This window comes from Crinia signifera, chromosome 1 (assembly GCF_055691185.1).
Source record: "Crinia signifera chromosome 1, ASM5569118v1, whole genome shotgun sequence".
NCBI classification, from domain to species: domain Eukaryota; kingdom Metazoa; phylum Chordata; class Amphibia; order Anura; family Myobatrachidae; genus Crinia; species Crinia signifera.
The window spans coordinates 127,875,822-127,900,135 of NC_139217.1; the positions used below are offsets into that span (position 1 = coordinate 127,875,822).

At 42.4% G+C, this 24,314-nt stretch overlaps 1 protein-coding gene across 1 annotated transcript in view; it reads right to left on the minus strand.

Moving 5' to 3' along the window:
• LOC146026483 (interleukin-15-like) overlaps positions 1-24,092 on the minus strand; it is an 85,024-nt gene extending 60,932 nt beyond the window's left edge. Inside the window, exon 1 of the mRNA XM_083157194.1 lies at positions 23,995-24,092. The gene's annotated coding sequence lies outside the window, so the exon portion shown is untranslated. The remainder of the gene's footprint in view (positions 1-23,994) is intronic.
• Between the last annotated feature and the right edge of the window lie 222 nt (positions 24,093-24,314).

Here is a 24,314-nt window from a genome sequence, read left to right on the forward strand (position 1 = left end):
TATATACGTTTTCTATATTCATTTTTTACACAATTTTTTTTATACGTTATAGATGTCATTACATTTTTTTGTCATTGATTGTATGCGATGCATGACACCACCAGGAGAGATTCCATCCAATCTATCCGCCTAGTTATTGAGGTGGGGGAAGGGGCGGAGTCTCACCTGCACGTTGATGCGCCAGTGGGTGGCCCCACTGACGTAGGATACACCTGTTTGCTATATATATGGTTCAAGTCACTTGTGTGTTAAGCCTGAGAAAATACCCACGTATTGAAACGTTGCTCGAAATAAAGTCTTTTGCACCGATTGTATGGTCTGGAGTGCCGCGTCATTTTGCCGTCTATATATATATATATATATATATACAAATACAGGGACTCAACACTCTCCATAATGAACTAACTCACCTTAGTATACAATTAATCAAATAAATAATGGGGTTTTAGTTCATGAATTGATCAATGCATTTAAGCTTGCAGCCCATCGCCAAGGGACCCCATTTCACTGCAAGTCCTACACTAGCATTTGTTTCTCAAGAGCCTGCCAACTGCTGACACATCATAGCTAAAGTCGACATGTGCTTTTTCCTGGTTTAAAGCTCACCTGCCAAGTGCCTTATGGCTTTTAAAGATGAGGCAGTCACCTAACACAACACCTGACTTAGAATTAAAGGGGCAGCTGTAACAGGTTACAGATAAATTAGCTCATCTGGGGTGAAAGAGAAAGCTATGATCACAGTAACAAAGGTTAATAAAAATTAACCCACATATATACACACATACAGAGTACCACAACACTCGCCATCCCTGCGAATGGGGTGCAAACAGCACTCGCCATTCCCAGGTTGGGGTGAAAGTGGCCTGTGACCACATGCTCTAATACATACAAATACAGGGACTCAACACTCTCCATAATGAACTAACTCACCTTAGTATACAATTAATCAAATAAATAATGGGGTTTTAGTTCATGAATTGATCAATGCATTTAAGCTTGCAGCCCATCGCCAAGGGACCCCATTTCACTGCAAGTCCTACACTAGCATTTGTTTCTCAAGAGCCTGCCAACTGCTGACACATCATAGCTAAAGTCGACATGTGCTTTTTCCTGGTTTAAAGCTCACCTGCCAAGTGCCTTATGGCTTTTAAAGATGAGGCAGTCACCTAACACAACACCTGACTTAGAATTAAAGGGGCAGCTGTAACAGGTTACAGATAAATTAGCTCATCTGGGGTGAAAGAGAAAGCTATGATCACAGTAACAAAGGTTAATAAAAATTAACCCACATATATACACACATACAGAGTACCACAACACTCGCCATCCCTGCGAATGGGGTGCAAACAGCACTCGCCATTCCCAGGTTGGGGTGAAAGTGGCCTGTGACCACATGCTCTAATACATACAAATACAGGGACTCAACACTCTCCATAATGAACTAACTCACCTTAGTATACAATTAATCAAATAAATAATGGGGTTTTAGTTCATGAATTGATCAATGCATGTGGGTTAATTTTTATTAACCTTTGTTACTGTGATCATAGCTTTCTCTTTCACCCCAGATGAGCTAATTTATCTGTAACCTGTTACAGCTGCCCCTTTAATTCTAAGTCAGGTGTTGTGTTAGGTGACTGCCTCATCTTTAAAAGCCATAAGGCACTTGGCAGGTGAGCTTTAAACCAGGAAAAAGCACATGTCGACTTTAGCTATGATGTGTCAGCAGTTGGCAGGCTCTTGAGAAACAAATGCTAGTGTAGGACTTGCAGTGAAATGGGGTCCCTTGGCGATGGGCTGCAAGCTTAAATGCATTGATCAATTCATGAACTAAAACCCCATTATTTATTTGATTAATTGTATACTAAGGTGAGTTAGTTCATTATGGAGAGTGTTGAGTCCCTGTATTTGTATGTATTAGAGCATGTGGTCACAGGCCACTTTCACCCCAACCTGGGAATGGCGAGTGCTGTTTGCACCCCATTCGCAGGGATGGCGAGTGTTGTGGTACTCTGTATGTGTGTATATATGTGGGTTAATTTTTATTAACCTTTGTTACTGTGATCATAGCTTTCTCTTTCACCCCAGATGAGCTAATTTATCTGTAACCTGTTACAGCTGCCCCTTTAATTCTAAGTCAGGTGTTGTGTTAGGTGACTGCCTCATCTTTAAAAGCCATAAGGCACTTGGCAGGTGAGCTTTAAACCAGGAAAAAGCACATGTCGACTTTAGCTATGATGTGTCAGCAGTTGGCAGGCTCTTGAGAAACAAATGCTAGTGTAGGACTTGCAGTGAAATGGGGTCCCTTGGCGATGGGCTGCAAGCTTAAATGCATTGATCAATTCATGAACTAAAACCCCATTATTTATTTGATTAATTGTATACTAAGGTGAGTTAGTTCATTATGGAGAGTGTTGAGTCCCTGTATTTGTATGTATTAGAGCATGTGGTCACAGGCCACTTTCACCCCAACCTGGGAATGGCGAGTGCTGTTTGCACCCCATTCGCAGGGATGGCGAGTGTTGTGGTACTCTGTATGTGTGTATATATGTGGGTTAATTTTTATTAACCTTTGTTACTGTGATCATAGCTTTCTCTTTCACCCCAGATGAGCTAATTTATCTGTAACCTGTTACAGCTGCCCCTTTAATTCTAAGTCAGGTGTTGTGTTAGGTGACTGCCTCATCTTTAAAAGCCATAAGGCACTTGGCAGGTGAGCTTTAAACCAGGAAAAAGCACATGTCGACTTTAGCTATGATGTGTCAGCAGTTGGCAGGCTCTTGAGAAACAAATGCTAGTGTAGGACTTGCAGTGAAATGGGGTCCCTTGGCGATGGGCTGCAAGCTTAAATGCATTGATCAATTCATGAACTAAAACCCCATTATTTATTTGATTAATTGTATACTAAGGTGAGTTAGTTCATTATGGAGAGTGTTGAGTCCCTGTATTTGTATGTATTAGAGCATGTGGTCACAGGCCACTTTCACCCCAACCTGGGAATGGCGAGTGCTGTTTGCACCCCATTCGCAGGGATGGCGAGTGTTGTGGTACTCTGTATGTGTGTATATATGTGGGTTAATTTTTATGAACCTTTGTTACTGTGATCATAGCTTTCTCTTTCACCCCAGATGAGCTAATTTATCTGTAACCTGTTACAGCTGCCCCTTTAATTCTAAGTCAGGTGTTGTGTTAGGTGACTGCCTCATCTTTAAAAGCAATAAGGCACTTGGCAGGTGAGCTTTAAACCAGGAAAAAGCACATGTCGACTTTAGCTATGATGTGTCAGCAGTTGGCAGGCTCTTGAGAAACAAATGCTAGTGTAGGACTTGCAGTGAAATGGGGTCCCTTGGCGATGGGCTGCAAGCTTAAATGCATTGATCAATTCATGAACTAAAACCCCATTATTTATTTGATTAATTGTATACTAAGGTGAGTTAGTTCATTATGGAGAGTGTTGAGTCCCTGTATTTGTATGTATTAGAGCATGTGGTCACAGGCCACTTTCACCCCAACCTGGGAATGGCGAGTGCTGTTTGCACCCCATTCGCAGGGATGGCGAGTGTTGTGGTACTCTGTATGTGTGTATATATGTGGGTTAATTTTTATTAACCTTTGTTACTGTGATCATAGCTTTCTCTTTCACCCCAGATGAGCTAATTTATCTGTAACCTGTTACAGCTGCCCCTTTAATTCTAAGTCAGGTGTTGTGTTAGGTGACTGCCTCATCTTTAAAAGCCATAAGGCACTTGGCAGGTGAGCTTTAAACCAGGAAAAAGCACATGTCGACTTTAGCTATGATGTGTCAGCAGTTGGCAGGCTCTTGAGAAACAAATGCTAGTGTAGGACTTGCAGTGAAATGGGGTCCCTTGGCGATGGGCTGCAAGCTTAAATGCATTGATCAATTCATGAACTAAAACCCCATTATTTATTTGATTAATTGTATACTAAGGTGAGTTAGTTCATTATGGAGAGTGTTGAGTCCCTGTATTTGTATGTATTAGAGCATGTGGTCACAGGCCACTTTCACCCCAACCTGGGAATGGCGAGTGCTGTTTGCACCCCATTCGCAGGGATGGCGAGTGTTGTGGTACTCTGTATGTGTGTATATATGTGGGTTAATTTTTATTAACCTTTGTTACTGTGATCATAGCTTTCTCTTTCACCCCAGATGAGCTAATTTATCTGTAACCTGTTACAGCTGCCCCTTTAATTCTAAGTCAGGTGTTGTGTTAGGTGACTGCCTCATCTTTAAAAGCCATAAGGCACTTGGCAGGTGAGCTTTAAACCAGGAAAAAGCACATGTCGACTTTAGCTATGATGTGTCAGCAGTTGGCAGGCTCTTGAGAAACAAATGCTAGTGTAGGACTTGCAGTGAAATGGGGTCCCTTGGCGATGGGCTGCAAGCTTAAATGCATTGATCAATTCATGAACTAAAACCCCATTATTTATTTGATTAATTGTATACTAAGGTGAGTTAGTTCATTATGGAGAGTGTTGAGTCCCTGTATTTGTATGTATTAGAGCATGTGGTCACAGGCCACTTTCACCCCAACCTGGGAATGGCGAGTGCTGTTTGCACCCCATTCGCAGGGATGGCGAGTGTTGTGGTACTCTGTATGTGTGTATATATGTGGGTTAATTTTTATTAACCTTTGTTACTGTGATCATAGCTTTCTCTTTCACCCCAGATGAGCTAATTTATCTGTAACCTGTTACAGCTGCCCCTTTAATTCTAAGTCAGGTGTTGTGTTAGGTGACTGCCTCATCTTTAAAAGCCATAAGGCACTTGGCAGGTGAGCTTTAAACCAGGAAAAAGCACATGTCGACTTTAGCTATGATGTGTCAGCAGTTGGCAGGCTCTTGAGAAACAAATGCTAGTGTAGGACTTGCAGTGAAATGGGGTCCCTTGGCGATGGGCTGCAAGCTTAAATGCATTGATCAATTCATGAACTAAAACCCCATTATTTATTTGATTAATTGTATACTAAGGTGAGTTAGTTCATTATGGAGAGTGTTGAGTCCCTGTATTTGTATGTATTAGAGCATGTGGTCACAGGCCACTTTCACCCCAACCTGGGAATGGCGAGTGCTGTTTGCACCCCATTCGCAGGGATGGCGAGTGTTGTGGTACTCTGTATGTGTGTATATATGTGGGTTAATTTTTATTAACCTTTGTTACTGTGATCATAGCTTTCTCTTTCACCCCAGATGAGCTAATTTATCTGTAACCTGTTACAGCTGCCCCTTTAATTCTAAGTCAGGTGTTGTGTTAGGTGACTGCCTCATCTTTAAAAGCCATAAGGCACTTGGCAGGTGAGCTTTAAACCAGGAAAAAGCACATGTCGACTTTAGCTATGATGTGTCAGCAGTTGGCAGGCTCTTGAGAAACAAATGCTAGTGTAGGACTTGCAGTGAAATGGGGTCCCTTGGCGATGGGCTGCAAGCTTAAATGCATTGATCAATTCATGAACTAAAACCCCATTATTTATTTGATTAATTGTATACTAAGGTGAGTTAGTTCATTATGGAGAGTGTTGAGTCCCTGTATTTGTATGTATTAGAGCATGTGGTCACAGGCCACTTTCACCCCAACCTGGGAATGGCGAGTGCTGTTTGCACCCCATTCGCAGGGATGGCGAGTGTTGTGGTACTCTGTATGTGTGTATATATGTGGGTTAATTTTTATTAACCTTTGTTACTGTGATCATAGCTTTCTCTTTCACCCCAGATGAGCTAATTTATCTGTAACCTGTTACAGCTGCCCCTTTAATTCTAAGTCAGGTGTTGTGTTAGGTGACTGCCTCATCTTTAAAAGCCATAAGGCACTTGGCAGGTGAGCTTTAAACCAGGAAAAAGCACATGTCGACTTTAGCTATGATGTGTCAGCAGTTGGCAGGCTCTTGAGAAACAAATGCTAGTGTAGGACTTGCAGTGAAATGGGGTCCCTTGGCGATGGGCTGCAAGCTTAAATGCATTGATCAATTCATGAACTAAAACCCCATTATTTATTTGATTAATTGTATACTAAGGTGAGTTAGTTCATTATGGAGAGTGTTGAGTCCCTGTATTTGTATGTATTAGAGCATGTGGTCACAGGCCACTTTCACCCCAACCTGGGAATGGCGAGTGCTGTTTGCACCCCATTCGCAGGGATGGCGAGTGTTGTGGTACTCTGTATGTGTGTATATATGTGGGTTAATTTTTATTAACCTTTGTTACTGTGATCATAGCTTTCTCTTTCACCCCAGATGAGCTAATTTATCTGTAACCTGTTACAGCTGCCCCTTTAATTCTAAGTCAGGTGTTGTGTTAGGTGACTGCCTCATCTTTAAAAGCCATAAGGCACTTGGCAGGTGAGCTTTAAACCAGGAAAAAGCACATGTCGACTTTAGCTATGATGTGTCAGCAGTTGGCAGGCTCTTGAGAAACAAATGCTAGTGTAGGACTTGCAGTGAAATGGGGTCCCTTGGCGATGGGCTGCAAGCTTAAATGCATTGATCAATTCATGAACTAAAACCCCATTATTTATTTGATTAATTGTATACTAAGGTGAGTTAGTTCATTATGGAGAGTGTTGAGTCCCTGTATTTGTATGTATTAGAGCATGTGGTCACAGGCCACTTTCACCCCAACCTGGGAATGGCGAGTGCTGTTTGCACCCCATTCGCAGGGATGGCGAGTGTTGTGGTACTCTGTATGTGTGTATATATGTGGGTTAATTTTTATTAACCTTTGTTACTGTGATCATAGCTTTCTCTTTCACCCCAGATGAGCTAATTTATCTGTAACCTGTTACAGCTGCCCCTTTAATTCTAAGTCAGGTGTTGTGTTAGGTGACTGCCTCATCTTTAAAAGCCATAAGGCACTTGGCAGGTGAGCTTTAAACCAGGAAAAAGCACATGTCAACTTTAGCTATGATGTGTCAGCAGTTGGCAGGCTCTTGAGAAACAAATGCTAGTGTAGGACTTGCAGTGAAATGGGGTCCCTTGGCGATGGGCTGCAAGCTTAAATGCATTGATCAATTCATGAACTAAAACCCCATTATTTATTTGATTAATTGTATACTAAGGTGAGTTAGTTCATTATGGAGAGTGTTGAGTCCCTGTATTTGTATGTATTAGAGCATGTGGTCACAGGCCACTTTCACCCCAACCTGGGAATGGCGAGTGCTGTTTGCACCCCATTCGCAGGGATGGCGAGTGTTGTGGTACTCTGTATGTGTGTATATATGTGGGTTAATTTTTATTAACCTTTGTTACTGTGATCATAGCTTTCTCTTTCACCCCAGATGAGCTAATTTATCTGTAACCTGTTACAGCTGCCCCTTTAATTCTAAGTCAGGTGTTGTGTTAGGTGACTGCCTCATCTTTAAAAGCCATAAAGCACTTGGCAGGTGAGCTTTAAACCAGGAAAAAGCACATGTCGACTTTAGCTATGATGTGTCAGCAGTTGGCAGGCTCTTGAGAAACAAATGCTAGTGTAGGACTTGCAGTGAAATGGGGTCCCTTGGCGATGGGCTGCAAGCTTAAATGCATTGATCAATTCATGAACTAAAACCCCATTATTTATTTGATTAATTGTATACTAAGGTGAGTTAGTTCATTATGGAGAGTGTTGAGTCCCTGTATTTGTATGTATTAGAGCATGTGGTCACAGGCCACTTTCACCCCAACCTGGGAATGGCGAGTGCTGTTTGCACCCCATTCGCAGGGATGGCGAGTGTTGTGGTACTCTGTATGTGTGTATATATGTGGGTTAATTTTTATTAACCTTTGTTACTGTGATCATAGCTTTCTCTTTCACCCCAGATGAGCTAATTTATCTGTAACCTGTTACAGCTGCCCCTTTAATTCTAAGTCAGGTGTTGTGTTAGGTGACTGCCTCATCTTTAAAAGCCATAAGGCACTTGGCAGGTGAGCTTTAAACCAGGAAAAAGCACATGTCGACTTTAGCTATGATGTGTCAGCAGTTGGCAGGCTCTTGAGAAACAAATGCTAGTGTAGGACTTGCAGTGAAATGGGGTCCCTTGGCGATGGGCTGCAAGCTTAAATGCATTGATCAATTCATGAACTAAAACCCCATTATTTATTTGATTAATTGTATACTAAGGTGAGTTAGTTCATTATGGAGAGTGTTGAGTCCCTGTATTTGTATGTATTAGAGCATGTGGTCACAGGCCACTTTCACCCCAACCTGGGAATGGCGAGTGCTGTTTGCACCCCATTCGCAGGGATGGCGAGTGTTGTGGTACTCTGTATGTGTGTATATATATATATATATATATATATATATATATATATATATACTGGCTAGATCCCCATGGCTTGTAATTTAGCTAGAGGGAAAAAGGGCGGCACTCCACGGATTTGATGAAAGATAGTAGTTTATAAATGCAAAATCATGTGGACACCATCAACGTTTCAAGGCCCTCTGGCCTTTTCATCAGGATGTGCTCCTAAAGTGCTATTAATTATATATGTATATTAATATAAATACGAATGCAAAAGAGTTCTTGAAAACATAGAAAACATAGAAACAGAGGACAAAAACATTCATGTGATCAGGGGCAAATAGATACCTTACGCAACCGATCCGCAAGAGAAAGTGAATTTACAAAAACATTTTATTATGTTTTTAGACTTTTTACTCCAAAAACTTCCTTGGCCTGTCACTGAAAGATTATGCCAATATACTATGCTGTTTTTTTACCCAATTTTTTGACCAACAACGAATAGTTTAGAGTTCGAAAAATCACCATTCTTGAATATATTGGGAATATGGCATTTATTAAACTAAACATTGCATCATTTTCTGGTCAGGCACAAATGAAATAGGATTATGTTATATTAATTCCATGTAGAGATACTGCAAAGTGGGGAAAATTGACTAAGATGGGAGTTCTATTTCACAAGGGATGTTGCGATAAGCAAAAATTCTTAATCGACTTATTTATTTAGCGCCTTCAAGAAGATAATAGATAGTATCTCACATGTCTGCCACCAGGAATATTGGGGCCTGGGACCCATTTCCAGTCCAGGCCCCCCTCACTTTACTTACTGGCTCCCGCACCTCCATCTCCTTTTCTGCTGTGCTGCAGCCCAGAGGTCCTGCAGTGCAGGCTTCTTCAACGCAGGATGCCGACGGCCACTTAAAATGCAGAAGCTTTTGTGCCAATCCGAGCTTGCGTACTGGCAGCCGCTTTGATTGGCTGCTGGTATGCGAGCTGTGATTGGCAAAAAAAGCCAGTGCAGCAGTTAAATTGGCCGCCGGTGTTGGGGTTGAATAAGCTGCCAGGACCTGCATTGTTCAGCGCACTCAGTGCAGCAGAGGCAGTCGGGGGGTGTTGGGGTGCAAAATGAGCTGACCAGGCCCTTCCCGAGGCTGGGGCCTGGGAGAGCTGTTCCCACAGCACCCCCCTATTAGCGGCCCTGGTATCTCATTGGTTGCCCATAGCAACATCCCGTGTGAAATAGAACTTCCATCTTAATAAATTTCCGCCAGTATTTCTTCCCTACATGGTCATCATAAGCATGCATGAATCATTGACATGTTGCTTTGTTATTAGTGGTTACAATATTCAAGAGGTATTTCAAATAGAAGTGAAGTAAAGAGTTACATTTTTGAGTGTTAATTTGTTGTGCATTTTGCTCATTAATTTCTCCTATCGCCTCTTATCAGGAGTTAACGTATTGTGCAATCTGAATAGAAAATGCTTATCAAGTATTTCAACTTATAATTTTTGCTGGTTTTTCACAGTGTAGGTGAAAATGGGGAATTTTGCCTATACCCTCCAAAAAATGAAAAATTTATATTGGATAGCACAATGAATGCCTGGGTTGAAATTGCAGTGAGTGGTGAGCACTCCTTAATTACAGCTAGGCACATTATTATAATAAATAGGGCCCTACATGTGGACGTTTCATTACATTTGCAACATTTTAAAGTATTTCAACTACCATATATACTCGAGTATAAGCCTACTTTTTCAGAATATTTTTTAGGCTGAAAAAGGCCCCCTCGGCTTATACTCGAGTGAGGGTCCCACTTGAGTCAATAAGTTTTTCCCAGTTTTTTTTGTGGTAAAATTATTATATTCGGGTCGACTTATACTCGAGTATATACGGTACCTAAATAAGAGTATTTTCAGCTAAGGCCAATAACAACATACAAAAACTACCATTTCTATAAGCATAAGGGAGGGCTTGCATTTTAAATAGGACATCCTTTTATGGGTTAGTGTGTGGAAATAATTTATTATATGAAATAATTGCAATTTATATATTTCAGAAAATTGAGAGAATCTCCAGTTGATCAACAGAAGATTATGGGGAGTATCCTATTAGTTGTTATATTTTGTTGCACAAAAAAAGGGTCTTTCATTGCGATTTTTGGTTATTATGGGGCTATACAATTACTGTTTTTTGGTTTTTTTTCTCATATGACCAGTTATCTAATAGTGCATGGAAACACATAGGATTTATGAAAAGTCACATACACTTAGGTTCACAGCAGTTATGGCAGTAAAAAATTATTACTTAACAATATTCCCCAAAAAAATGCTGGCATCAGGGCTAATAGGATTGCACCGAGCAAGTCAATCAGCCTAGATAAATTACCACCACTAATTGGATACCAACCGATATGCAAAAATGGTTAGAGAATTTGGATATGACAATTATTTTACAGTATTTCATATACAGCATGTATTGTCTATATTATTTTGGACAGTGCTTCAGAATAGGATAGCCAACCTGTGACTCAGGAGTAGATGTATGAAGCAGTGATACTTTATCACCGGCCAATCAGCTTCTAACGGTCCCTTTAAGCCATACTCTCTGAGGAAGCTGCCGACCCCTACAGATGAAGAAACGCGTAAGTGATTTCTGTCTTCTGGTACCAGTTTCTCATCCAGCGATGATCATCACGTGGCCGGACCCTATTAAGGCTGTACAGTGCTAACAGAGCACTAACATCCCTAACTGCTGTAAAGTGGTAAATATAATACAGGATATTACTAACAACTTTATTTGGACAATTATTCACTAACCCCTCTACTCAGTCTTTTGCATGCATCAACTAATCAACCTAATTGCGCTATAGCAGTGGCAGTGTTTACGTATGGGCTGCAGCCTCCCCAGGTGAAATCCGCCACTGTCTCTGCCTAACGTGAAGCCAGATGCAGCCTGTAAGACTGTTCTGGCTTCAATGTACTTGTAGTGACCTCCTATTGAAAGTCCGACCTGCCAGTCACTAAAGGCAGTCCCATTGGGAGGTGTTCCCTCCCTCTGGGATACCTCTCTGTGCGCAAATGAGAGGCAGCCCCCAAAATGGGTTCTGTGCATGAGCAGTACCGCCGTCCATACTGCACATGCGCCAGACCCGGGAACCTGATTAAGCCTCCGGGGGCTGCTGCAAAGGCAGCCGATGGAGGCTTGGGCCAGTACAGATATGTATGAAGTTACTGCGCATGTGCTGGCCCCCTGCAGGGGACCGGCAGCCGGGGAGCGTGGAGGAAGGGGAACGTGGTAGTGGCAGCAGAGGGGCCGCATTGCGGCAGCCCCCCTCCTCTAAAACGGTAAGATCCACCACTGGCTAGAAGGACTTCATCTAATACAAATAATTGCTATATGTGATTGACCTACTAACAGTACTAAAAGTGCTGGCCATAGCGACCTCTGAGTGAGATTGTTTTTATCTTGTTTATTTTATTTTGTGTTTCAATTATTTTCATATTTTAAGCCTATTTTTGATTAAGTTTTGTTTTCTATTTTAGTGCAGTTTGTCTCTTCTATGTTCCCTTTATATGTGGTATAAGTACCCACATCTGTCTGCTGCTTGAATAGAATACTTGCTAATTGTGGATAACCTGTATTGATATACACCACCCGTTTTCCTTTTTAAACCTGCAACTTAACAGTCAGGAGCTGATTGGCCGGTGATAAAGTATCAGGCACTTAATCACTTCTCCTGCCTTATCATTGCTTCATACATATACCACTCATTAACATATATCTAGCCAATAGTTAGATGGGCTTTCTGGTACTTGTAGTAGTACCATAGCGGGACTGCCCATGTTGTCTGAAACCGGACTGGATTCTGCAATGCTGGAAAATACGTTATCTTTCTTTTGGTAAACACTATCTAATGATGTACAGTATAAGACGTGTCTATACAGGAGGTTTTACAGACTCATTATGAAATCATCACCACAGAAGCCAAGTTTTAGAATCAGTCACCTTGGAGATTTTATAAACAACAGTGAATTATTGTTGCATCCCAGGATTTAACAGGTACACTTACAGTTCATTGAGCAGTGAATGCAATCAGCAGAATAAAAGAAGTCAGGATAATCAACAATGTTTAACCCCTTCCTGACAGAGCCAGTTTTTGCGTTCCTGACAGAGCCCTTTTTTTCAAATCTGACATGTATCACTTAAGTGGGGATAACTTTTTTTTGCTTTTACTTATCCCAGTGATTTTGAGATTGTTTTTTCGTGACACATTGTACTTCAAATTAGTGGTAAATTTGGGTCGATACAGTCTGTGTTTTTTTGTGAAAAATACCAAAATTTAGCAATTTGCAAAATGTTAAATTTTCTGCTTGTGAGACAAATAATCATACCACTCAAAATAGTTAATAACTAACATAGACCATATGTCTACTTTATGTTTCCATCATTATTTCAACTTCCTTTTAATTTTTTTGGACACTAGGAGGCTTACAATATGAATAGCAAATTCTCAAATTTTCAAGAAAATTTCAAACACTGATTTTTTTAGGGACCAGTTCAGTTCTGATGTGACTTTGAGGGACTTGTATGTGAGACACCCCCATAAATGATACCATTTCAAAAACTGCACCCCTCACAAAACAGCATTTTGGAAGTTTGTTAACCCTTTAGGTGTTTCACAGGAATTAAAACAAAGTGTAGGTGAAATTTCAAAATTTCATTTTTTTTGCAGATTTGCAATTTTAATACATTTTTCTAAGGAACACAGTACATTTTACTAGAGAAATGTGACTAAAAATTGATTCCCCCAATTCTTTTGTTTTCATAAATATCCTATATGTGGCCCTAGTGTGCACGTTGACCAAACCACAGGCTTCATAATAGAAGGAGCACCTACTTGATTTTGGAGCCTCCTTTTTATGAGATTATTTTTTAGGCACCATGTAGGTTTCTAGGCACCATAAGATGCTAAAATTTAGGAACCCCCCCACAAGTGACCCCATTTTGCAAACTACACCCCTCAGGGAATTCATCTAGGGGTATAGTGTACATTTCAAACCCCCAGGGGTTTCACCAATTTTGATACAACTGGGCAGTGAAAATGAAAAATTACATTTTTTTACACAAAAGTGCAGTTCTGGCTCAAAATTTTTCATTTTCAGAAGGTATGAAGGAGAAAAAGCACCCCAAAATCTGTGCCCCAATTTCTCCCGAGTACGGCAATGCCTCACATGTGACCAAAAAATACCATTTGGGTGCATGGCAGGACTCAGAAGGGAAGGAGTGATTTTTGGATTTTGCAGCTCAGATTCTGGTGGAATTTTGGTGGGTGCTATGTCGCATTAGCAAGACCCCCCAAGCACAAATACAGTGGAACCCCCCCACAAGTGACCCCATTTTGCAAACTACACCCCTTTAGGGAATTCATCTAGGGGTATAGTGTACATTTCAAACCCCCAGGGGTTTCACCAATTTTGATACAACTGGGCTGTGCAAATGCAAAATTACATTTTTTACACAAAAATGCAGTTCTGGCTCAAAATTTTTCATTTTCACAAGGAATGAAGGAGACAAAGCACCCCAAAATCTGTGCCCCAATTTCTCCCGAGTACGGCAATGCCTTACATGTGACCAAAAAATACCATTTGGGTGCATGGCAGGACTCAGAAGGGAAGGAGTGATTTTTGGATTTTGCAGCTCAGATTCTGGTGGAATTTTGGTGGGTGCTATGTCGCATTACCAAGACCCCCCAAGCACCAATACAGTGGAACCCCCCCACAAGTGACCCCATTTTGCAAACTACACCCCTCAGGGAATTCATCTAGGGGTATAGTGTACATTTCAAACCCCCAGGGGTTTCACCAATTTTGATACAACTGGGCAGTGAAAATGAAAAATTACATTTTTTTACACAAAAATGCAGTTCTGGCTCAAAATTTTTCATTTTCAGAAGGTATGAAGGAGAAAAAGCACCCCAAAATCTGTGCCCCAATTTCTCCCGAGTACGGCAATGCCTCACATGTGACCAAAAAATACCATTTGGGTGCATGGCAGGACTCAGAAGGGAAGGAGTGATTTTTGGAATTTGCAGCTCAGATTCTGGTGGAATGTTGGTGGGTGCTATGTCGCATTACCAAGACCCCCCAAGCACCAATACAGTAGAACCCCCCCACAAGTGACCCCATTTTGCAAACTACACCCCTCAGGGAATTCATCTAGGGGTATAGTGTACATTTCAAACCCCCAGGGGTTTCACCAATTTTGATACAACTGGGCAGTGAAAATAAAAAATTACATTTTTTTTTACACAAAAATGCAGTTCTGGCTCAATATTTTTCATTTTCAGAAGGTATGAAGGAGAAAAAGCACCCCAAAATCTGTGCCCCAATTTCTCCCGAGTACAGCAATGCCTCACATGTGACCAAAAAATACCATTTGGGTGCATGGCAGGACTCAGAAGGGAAGGAGTGATTTTTGGATTTTGCAGCTCAGATTCTGGTGGAATTTTGGTGGGTGCTATGTCGCATTAGCAAGACCCCCAAAGCACCAATACAGTGGAACCACCCCACAAGTGACCCCATTTTGCAAACTACACCCCTCAGGGAATTCATCTAGGGGTATAGTGTACATTTCAAACCCCCAGGGGTTTCACCAATTTTGATACAACTGGGCAGTGAAAATGAAAAATTACATTTTTTTACACAAAAATGCAGTTCTGGCTCAAAATTTTTCATTTTCAGAAGGTATGAAGGAGAAAAAGCACCCCAAAATCTGTGCCCCAATTTCTCCCGAGTACGGCAATGCCTCATGTGTGACCAAAAAGTGGCAGGACTCAGAAGGGAAGGAGTGATATTTGGATTTTGCAGCACAAATTCTGGTGGAATGTTGGTGGGTGCTATGTCGCATTAGCAAGACCCCCAAAGCACCAATACAGTGGAACCCCCCCACAAGTGACCCCATTTTGCAAACTACACCCCTCAGGGAATTAATCTAGGGGTATAGTGTACATTTCAAACCCCCAGGGGTTTCACCAATTGTGGTACAACTGGGCAGTGAAAATGAAAAATTAAATTTTTTTTACACAAAAATGCAGTTCTGGCTCAAAATTTTTCATTTTCAGAAGGTATGATGGAGACAAAGCACCCCAAAATCTGTGCCCCAATTTCTCCCGAGTATGGCAATGCCTCATATGTGACCAAAAAATACCAGTTGGGTGCATGGCAGGACTCAGAAGGGAAGGAGTGATTTTTGGATTTTGCAGCTCAGATTCTGGTGGAATGTTGGTGGGTGCTATGTGGCATTAGCAAGACCCCCGAAGCACGGTGAAATGATGAACCTAATAATCCATAGATGTGTGGTATATTTTAAAACACTCCTTTATACATAGGCCGGGTTTGTCGGGGCAAGTTTCACAGTGGAAAATAGTTTCCTTTCTTATTCCCTTTTTATAGCAAACTTTGCACCTTTTTTGTGTCCTGCCCTTTCTTGCAGTGGAGGGGATTTCGTTCGGAAAATGCTGCCCTGGTACAATACGGGGGCCAGTACTAGAAGTACTGGGGCCCTCTGCCTGCTGGTTCCCAAATATTAGGCCCTTTATGACTTCCTCTTGAAAGTGCATAAATGTCCCCCTCTGGCCGGTAGAACGGAATAGCACGTAAGCGTTATACAGTGCCATCTGGATGATATACACGGCCAGCTTCTTGTACCAGATTTTTGTTTTCCGCAGGGCACTGTACGGCTTCAGTACCTGATCTGAAAGATCCACTCCGCCCATGTACCTATTGTAATCCAGGATACAATTAGGTTTTGAGGTGTGGGTACTGGTACCTCGTACAGGGACGGAGGTGGTACTGTCTCCGTGAATTGTTGTCAGTATAAGGACATCCCTCTTGTCCTTATATTTGACCAACAACATATTTTCGGTGCATATTCCCCTGCTTTCACCCCTTCTCATTACTTGGGCAATGTGCGTTTTTGGGAGGCCTCTTTGGTTCTTGCGCACAGTACCGCAAGCTGCTGTACCTCTTGAACCAAGGGCCTTAAACAGGGGGATGCTAGTGTAAAAGTTATCCACATAGAGGTGATAACCTTTATCCAGGAAGGGGTCCACTAAATCCCAGACAATTTTTCCACTAACACCTACGAGGGAGGGGGGGCATTCTGGCGGTTCAATTCTTGAATCCTTCCCTTCATATACCCTAAACCTGTGAGTGTACCCTGAGGTGCTTTCACACAGCTTATACATTTTTATGCCATACCTTGCCCTCTTACTGGGAAGGTACTGGCGGAATTTAACCCTTCCTTTAAAATGTATAAGGGACTCGTCTATGCAAATGAATTTATCTGGGATGTACATCTCTTCAAATTTGGCACTGAAATGATCAATGACCGGCCTGACTTTGAATAGCCGGTCAAAGGTGGGATCATCTCTGGGTGGGCACTGTGCATTATCGTTGTAATGCAAAAATTTAAGGATCGTCTCAAATCGAGCCCGGGGCATGGCCATACGGTAAAATGGGGTGCTGTACAGAACATCTGTACTCCAATATTGCCTAATTTCTGGCTTTTTTACTATGCCCATATGAAACACCAGACCCCAAAACGTCATCATCTCTACTGCATCTACAGGGGTCCACCTAGCAAATGATGACGTGGGGTTTTGAGCAATAAACTGCTGGGCATATAAATTAGTTTGGTCCACCATTAAATTTATAAAATCATCAGAGAAAAATAATTTGAAAAAGTCAATTTCTCTGAGACCTGTGGAATCAAATTGGATTCCTGGCATGGCCAAAAACTCAGGAACCTGGGGCTCAAAATTGTCTGGTGGTGGGGTCCATACGAGATCAATTATTGGGGGGGGGTCTCAGCTGCTCTACGGGGGCGTCTTTGAGGGGGTCCCTCATCACCAGAGGACGAAGAGGAGCTTAAGACGAATCCTTCAAATTCCCCGCTTGCATCACTGGCTGTGTCAGAGTCAGAGGCAAGCATGGCATATGCCTCCTCCGCTGAATACATTCTTCTGGATGACTGGGATGACATTTGGGATGACATTTGGGATGCCATTTTTATTTTTGTGTTACTGGTAGTGAAATGTTTCAACACGTGTATAGTGTAGGGGGGGGTACAAACTTTATTTCAACCCGGGGGGTATGTAGTGTGTAGTGTGTATGTAGTGCAGAAAAAAAAATACTTTATACAAAAAAAAAAAATTGAAGGGGTTAAAAAAAAAAAAATTGAAGGGGTTAAAAAAAAAATTGAAGGGGTTAAAAAAAAAAAAAAGGTCCTGCGCCAAAAATTGAGCACAGATGTTGGTCAGTAACGTCCGTCACTGAACAGCGCTCAAAGGCAACAGGAATTTGATCAAAAAAAAAAAAAATAGATCAACCCTGTGCCGAAAAAGCTGATTAGTGATGTACGTCACTGATCAGCGCACAGTGGCCACAGGACACCCACAAAATCACAGTGTGTGTAAAAAAAAAATTAAAAAAAGACCCCACAGCACCCACAAAAAAAAAGAAGGTGATCAGTGATGCGACACTGATTACCAGTGAGGGGCAGCAGGTGCACAACCTTTGGTGCAACTGACAGTGCAACTGGCAGCAACTGACAGGTATATATATAAAAAAAAAAACCTCTGCACCCCCAAAAAGTTGCTGATCACCTCAGATATAGTGATCAGCACAAAAGGCGGGGGCAGCAGACACAAAATTTAGCACTCTCTATCACTCTCTGTCACTATCTCTCTCTATCTCTCTATCTCTCACTATCTATCACTCTATGACACTGCAGCAGCAGCACTGACAGTTATATATATATGAAAAATAACCCCTGCACCCCCAAAAAGTTGCTGGGGGTGCACAAAAGGGGGGCAGCAGACACAAAATATAGCAGTCTCTATCACTCTCTGTCACTATCTCTCTCTATCTCTCTATCTCTCACTATCTATCACTCTATGACACTGCAGCAGCAGCACTGAAAGGTGTATATATATATATATATATAAAAAAAAAACTGCGCCCCCAAAAAGTTGCTGATCAGTTAATTTATACTGATCAGCACAAAAGGGGGGGCAGCAGTCAGTTATATAAAAAATATATAGCACAATCTGTCACTATCTCTCTATCTCTCTCTATCTCTCTCTTTCTATCTCTCTCTATCTCTCTATCTATAACTCTATTACACTGCAGCAGCACAAAATATAGCACTCTCTGTCACTAGGCCTCTCTATCTCTCTCTATCTCTCTCTCTCTCTATCTCTCTATCTAATAACTCGCAGCAGCACAACACAGCACAACACAGCACAGGATGTCACAAGAAGAAGCAAGATCCAGGCAGTGATCAGGTAAGTATTTAGCAAGGTTCTGGTCAGTATATGGAGGCAGCTGGGCACGGTGACCGCACTGCACGCAATTCCAGACCGGAATGGCGTCTGCAGTGCAGTCACCGTTAGTTTAAACCCCCCTCCATGGCTGTGATTGGTCCGTCGGTCCGACGAACCAATCACGGCCTTTGGGGGCGGGCGGGGTGAGGTGGGGTGACACCAGTGTCACCCTTACACCCCGCGGTGATTGGTGCTGTACTTTACAGCACCAATCACCTCCGATCCCGTGTCACCGGCGAACGTTATTCGCCGGTGACACAGAAAACGCTGTGAATGGCTGTTCACACTGAACAGCCAATCACAGCGATCGCCGACGGGGGGGCGGCATCGCAGCCCCCCCTGGGCATGCAGGGACATGTCTGCTGTTAGGGACAGCAGACATCGTCCCTCTGTCACTGCGTCTCTAGACGCAGTGACAGTTTGAAGTCATGACGTATATATACGTCATGTGTCGGGAAGTACTTCCCGGCCATGACGTATATATACGTCAAATGTCGGGAAGGGGTTAAGGAGCAAACAATAACAATGGTTCTGCTGCTTTCAAGCATTAAATGATTATCATTTATTTATTATACTGAACTGGAATCACATCATTTATCTCCCCTACCCCCCTTACAGATTGTTTTTCCCTGTATTGGGGAAGGGGCCTAATGAAAAGACACTTCGGGGTAAATTTACTAAGACAAATACGGCTAAAATTCCTATTAGTATAGTAAAATACGAATTTTTTAGGCGTATACGTATTTTTACGATTTACTATCCTGAAAATACATCCATTCGTATTCGTATTCATGGCACATTCGTATTTCTATTTACAATTACGAATGCATACGCCATCGACAGAATACAAAAAAGGAATCACCATTCAAAAGAATGGTGATTCCTAATTTTCTAAGCAGCCATATTGAAAATATGGCCGCTAATTACCGGCCAAATGTAGGCTGCAGTGTTAAAAAAGGATAATGAAATAAATAATTTTTAAAAAACGGCGTGGGGTCCCCCCACAGCCATAACCAGCACCCAGCCCCACCCCTTGATCCACCCCAGTCCTGCCCCTTGACCTGCCTTATCATGTTTTTTAACCTTTCCTTCCATTCTATTATTGATTTTGCACACCGTAATGCCCCTTACATGTTATACCACACACCGTGATGCCCATTACACGTTAAGCCACACCGCAATGCCCATCACACGTTACGCCACACAACGTGATGCCCATTACACATGCCAGGACTCGACAATTTTTTTTTAAATCGAGCCAAGATGAAAGTGTAATGTCAGACAAACTAAAACCAGGGAAAGTGCACACCAAAGGTGCACCAAATATTTCCACTGTAATGCCTATTATGTCATAAACCCATTACATATTATACCACATGCTATAATGCCAATTACACATTATGCCACACACCGTAATGCCCATTACACATGCCACACACCATAATATCTATTATATATTACATTACACATTGTGCACATAGACACACACAGTTATGCCCATTACAAGTTACTTCACACCGTGATGTGCATTACACTTTACATCACACACCATGATGCCCATAACACATTACATCACACACACCGTGATGCCTATTACATGTTATGTCACACACCGTGTTGCCCATTACATGTTAGGCCACACACCGTGATGCCCATTACAAGTTACATCACACACTGTGATGCCCACTAAATGTTACGCCACACACTGTGATGCCCATTACATGTTACGTCGCACACTGTGATGCCCTATACACGTTACATCACACACTGTGATGCCCACTAAACGTTACGCCACACACTGTGATGCCCATTACACTTTACGCCACACATCGTGATACCCATTATACGTTAAGTCACACACTGTGATGCTCACTACACGCTACGCCACACACCGTGACGCCCACTACATGTTGTTACACACTGTGATGCCCACTACACGTTATGTCACACACCGTGATGCCATTTACATATTATACCACACAATGGATATTATGTGTTTTGCCACATACTGTAAGTGCTATTTACCTACATGTTAATTGCTAGGGAATTCTTGCTCGATGCCATGGGGGATTACATTCTTGTAGTGTAGGGCTCAGGACCCACGCAGGACCAGTCAAGACTCACTCAGAGCGTCAGCTACAGGACACGATACCAGGGGCTCCTCGGCGCAATCAGCCTCACTCAGTCAGGGCTGAAGCAGAGTCTAGGGCCTGCTGTGGCAGGGGGTGCTCAGCCACAGGGCACAGGCCCACACAGGGCTGAACCACTGCACTGCACTCAATAATCTCAGGTGGCGCGGTGGCCGTGGTGATGACATGGAATGTGTGAACGCCAAATCTTAATCCCCTTAATAACAATACTGGCAGTCGAACTTGAGTGTGCCCTAACTTCCTACTATGCAAGATACCGAAAGTACGGTGCAGAGCACTTCCAGTAGGACAGACCCAGTGGGGGTATTTATATGGGTAAGTGAATGTCTTTTTGTGTGTATATTTATGATGTATCGCCCTGAGGATGGGGGAGACCCTGAAAGCGCTAGGCGCTGATAGTCACTTCTGTATAATTGCTTATGTGTCCCACTCATTGCATTATATATATATATATATATATATTTATATATATATATATATATATATATATATAGTGGAGTCACTCACCAGTCAAGATCTTGACAAAGGTTCCAAAGGACTGGCATCTGTGAATTTACATGGACAAGCATCTTTACATATATATATGGACCGCTGTGTCTGTCTCATTTATTACAAGACCCTGGAGTGCCTCCATCTCCCCCCTCATATATATATATATATATATATATATATATATATATATATATATATATATATAAAAAATGTGTGTAAATATATGTGCATATATATATAATATATATATAAGCGTTAGAGATAGGCCTGGCACTCCTCCAACAAGGTACAGGACCCAGGTGCCCTCCGGATCAGTAGTATAGAGGTTTTGATAGAAGAAAACAAACGCGGCACTCTGGGAATTTAAGCATAAACGTGTATTGTAGCAAAAAGTAGCTTCCAACGTTTCGGGGTCTGTATCACCCCTTTGTCAAGGAATATTGCACAATATTCCTTGACAAAGGGGTGATACAGACCCCGAAACGTTGGAAGCTACTTTTTGCTACAATACACGTTTATGCTTAAATTCCCAGAGTGCCGCGTTTGTTTTCTTCTATCAAAACCTCTATAATATATATATATATATATATATATATATATATATATATATATATATATATATATATAGTATATAGGGAGAAGAATTAACTAATAAGCCAGGCAGGGCAGAAAAGAAAATGAACTTACAGAACAGGACTCGTCAGACAGATTCAGGAGCTCCTGTGGTTCCAGCCTTCCCACTGCACCGTCCCCATCCTGACTTTCCCCTCTCACGGCATGTGCTATGCAAGGCAGGCAAGCTGCTGCAGTCTGCAGACACACAGACTTGCGAGATAATGAAAGCACCATCTCGCGAGTTTGTCTCTACAGACGCTCCGCAGCGGTGGACGCCGGCCTCTACCGCTGACACTGCAGACAGCACAGCAGTCACAGTGAGTGAGAGTGACACAGGCTGCCGCTCCTGACCCGCTCTCCCCGGCGCCCGGCAAGCTGCCGCCCAACATCCCCCCCCTCGGCGATGGCGGGGGCACCCGTGTTCCCGCAACACCGCTGCCTTTGAAAGATTTTAAAAAAGGAAAGTGTCTGTGTGTCCCCGGACCCGGGCCCCCCTGACAGGCCCGGGCCCAGGTAAAATGTACCCGCCCGCTCTGCCTCTCGGCGGCCCTGTCCCTACTGACCAGTCAGCTTGAGCATCGGTCCTGGGGAAGTGGGGACCCCCCCAATGAAGGGGTTCCCCCTCCAGAACTTACCTTCCCAGGTTGAATCCTGGTGCTGTCCCCGGTACCCTTGGTCGGTGTGTACAGGCCTGATCTTGGTGTGAAAATAGAAAAAAACTGATGGGTTTTGTTGTGGAACTATGAGTCCCAGCAAGCCTGCACCACATACTGGGACTTGGAGAGCCACAAGTCCCAGCAGGCGGCCCATTAATGGGCTTGTTGGGACTCTTAGTTCCACAGCAAAACCAATAGTAAAATAAAATCACACTGCCACGCAAGAAAATTCCTACATATTTACCTATCTTGATTGAAGATCGATCCCCTTGTCCAGTAGAAATCCTTTAAGGTACCTGTGGAGGAAAATCATACTTACATCTCCTAGGCATGGATCGGATCCTCTTCTTTCCCCGTAGGCATCCACCGTACTTGGCAAAAAAGAAAACAAAGGGACCCGATCCATCACGAACATGGAGGAGACGCAGGATGAGTTTGTTTACATCCTGCGGCTCCTCCCCCGAATCACGCTATTGGCTGCCTAGCGTCTCCTGATTTGTGGCTAGGCGGCCAACAGCGCTATATGGGGAATACAGTGTATACCCCCATGTAATATTATGCCATACTATAGTACATCCACTTCATAATTTGTCACATTACAGTGCCCCAGTTTATAATAGGTAACATTATAATGCATTTTATATTAGATTAAACTAGACCCCAAGGTAAAAGTTTGCGAGTGCCCCTATGTACCGCCCCACTGTGAAAAATGTATATAAGGTAGCCCCTCTCAGTTCTGGGCCCCAGAGCAGCCGCAATCCATGTACATATGGTAGTTACAACCCTGAGTAGTTGCAAACACGTATTACACAAAGCAGGTGCATATGCGTCTCTGTGCCGGACTAACAAGCCAGGCAGTTTCCCGAAAATCCAAGGTCATGGTATAAAAGTTATTAACCAGATCTAGATCAGATTTTAGTGTAACTGGCGGAAATTTACTAAGATGGGAGTTCTATATCACATGGGATGTTGTTATGGGCAACCAATCAGATTCTATCTCTTATCTTCTAGAAGGTGCTAAATAAATAAGTTGATTCTGATTGGTTGCCCATAGCAACATCCCATGTGAAATAGAACTCCCACCTTAGTACATTTCCCCCACAGTCATGTATTACAGTGTAAAGCTCTATTGATAAACATTGATAAAAATGTATTTAATTGATACTTAATTGAATATCTTTGTATTTTATTGAATTTAATTGATAAACATTTAATAAACATTGCATTTTAGTACAATAACATTGCTAATTAAATGGCCTAAACTGGGGTTTAACAACAGAAGCAAATATCTTTGGCTGACAGAACGTCTGCACTGAAGTTTCATTAACAGTCACAAACAAAACTAACAGCTGGGCAATTATTTTGTACCTTACTCTATGCATGTTAAACAAAACAGCTCTTCAGTCACCAGATACCAGGTTGTATAAAACAGGCAGCAGCGTTCGCAATGCAATTCAAGGACTTACATTTCAGCTGCATTTCGTCTAAGCTGCACCAAGCTACAGGGACTTTGTTCAGGATCCCAACATCAGTATAAAAGCTAAGCAGTTATTCCAACTCTCGCTACTTCCTGAGTATATGCAGTTCTGCTTCTTTCCTAATATGGGAGATTACTGTTTCCTTTACTTTTCTAGTACAATATAACACAACATAAAGCCGTCTCAGAGGAGGCAGGATTTAATCTGAACATTTTATCTCCACCCTCCTGTTGCATACTGTACGCCTATGTCCTTATGTACTGTACAGTGGGGACATAGAGCTGTTAACCAGTTTATGACTGTCTGCA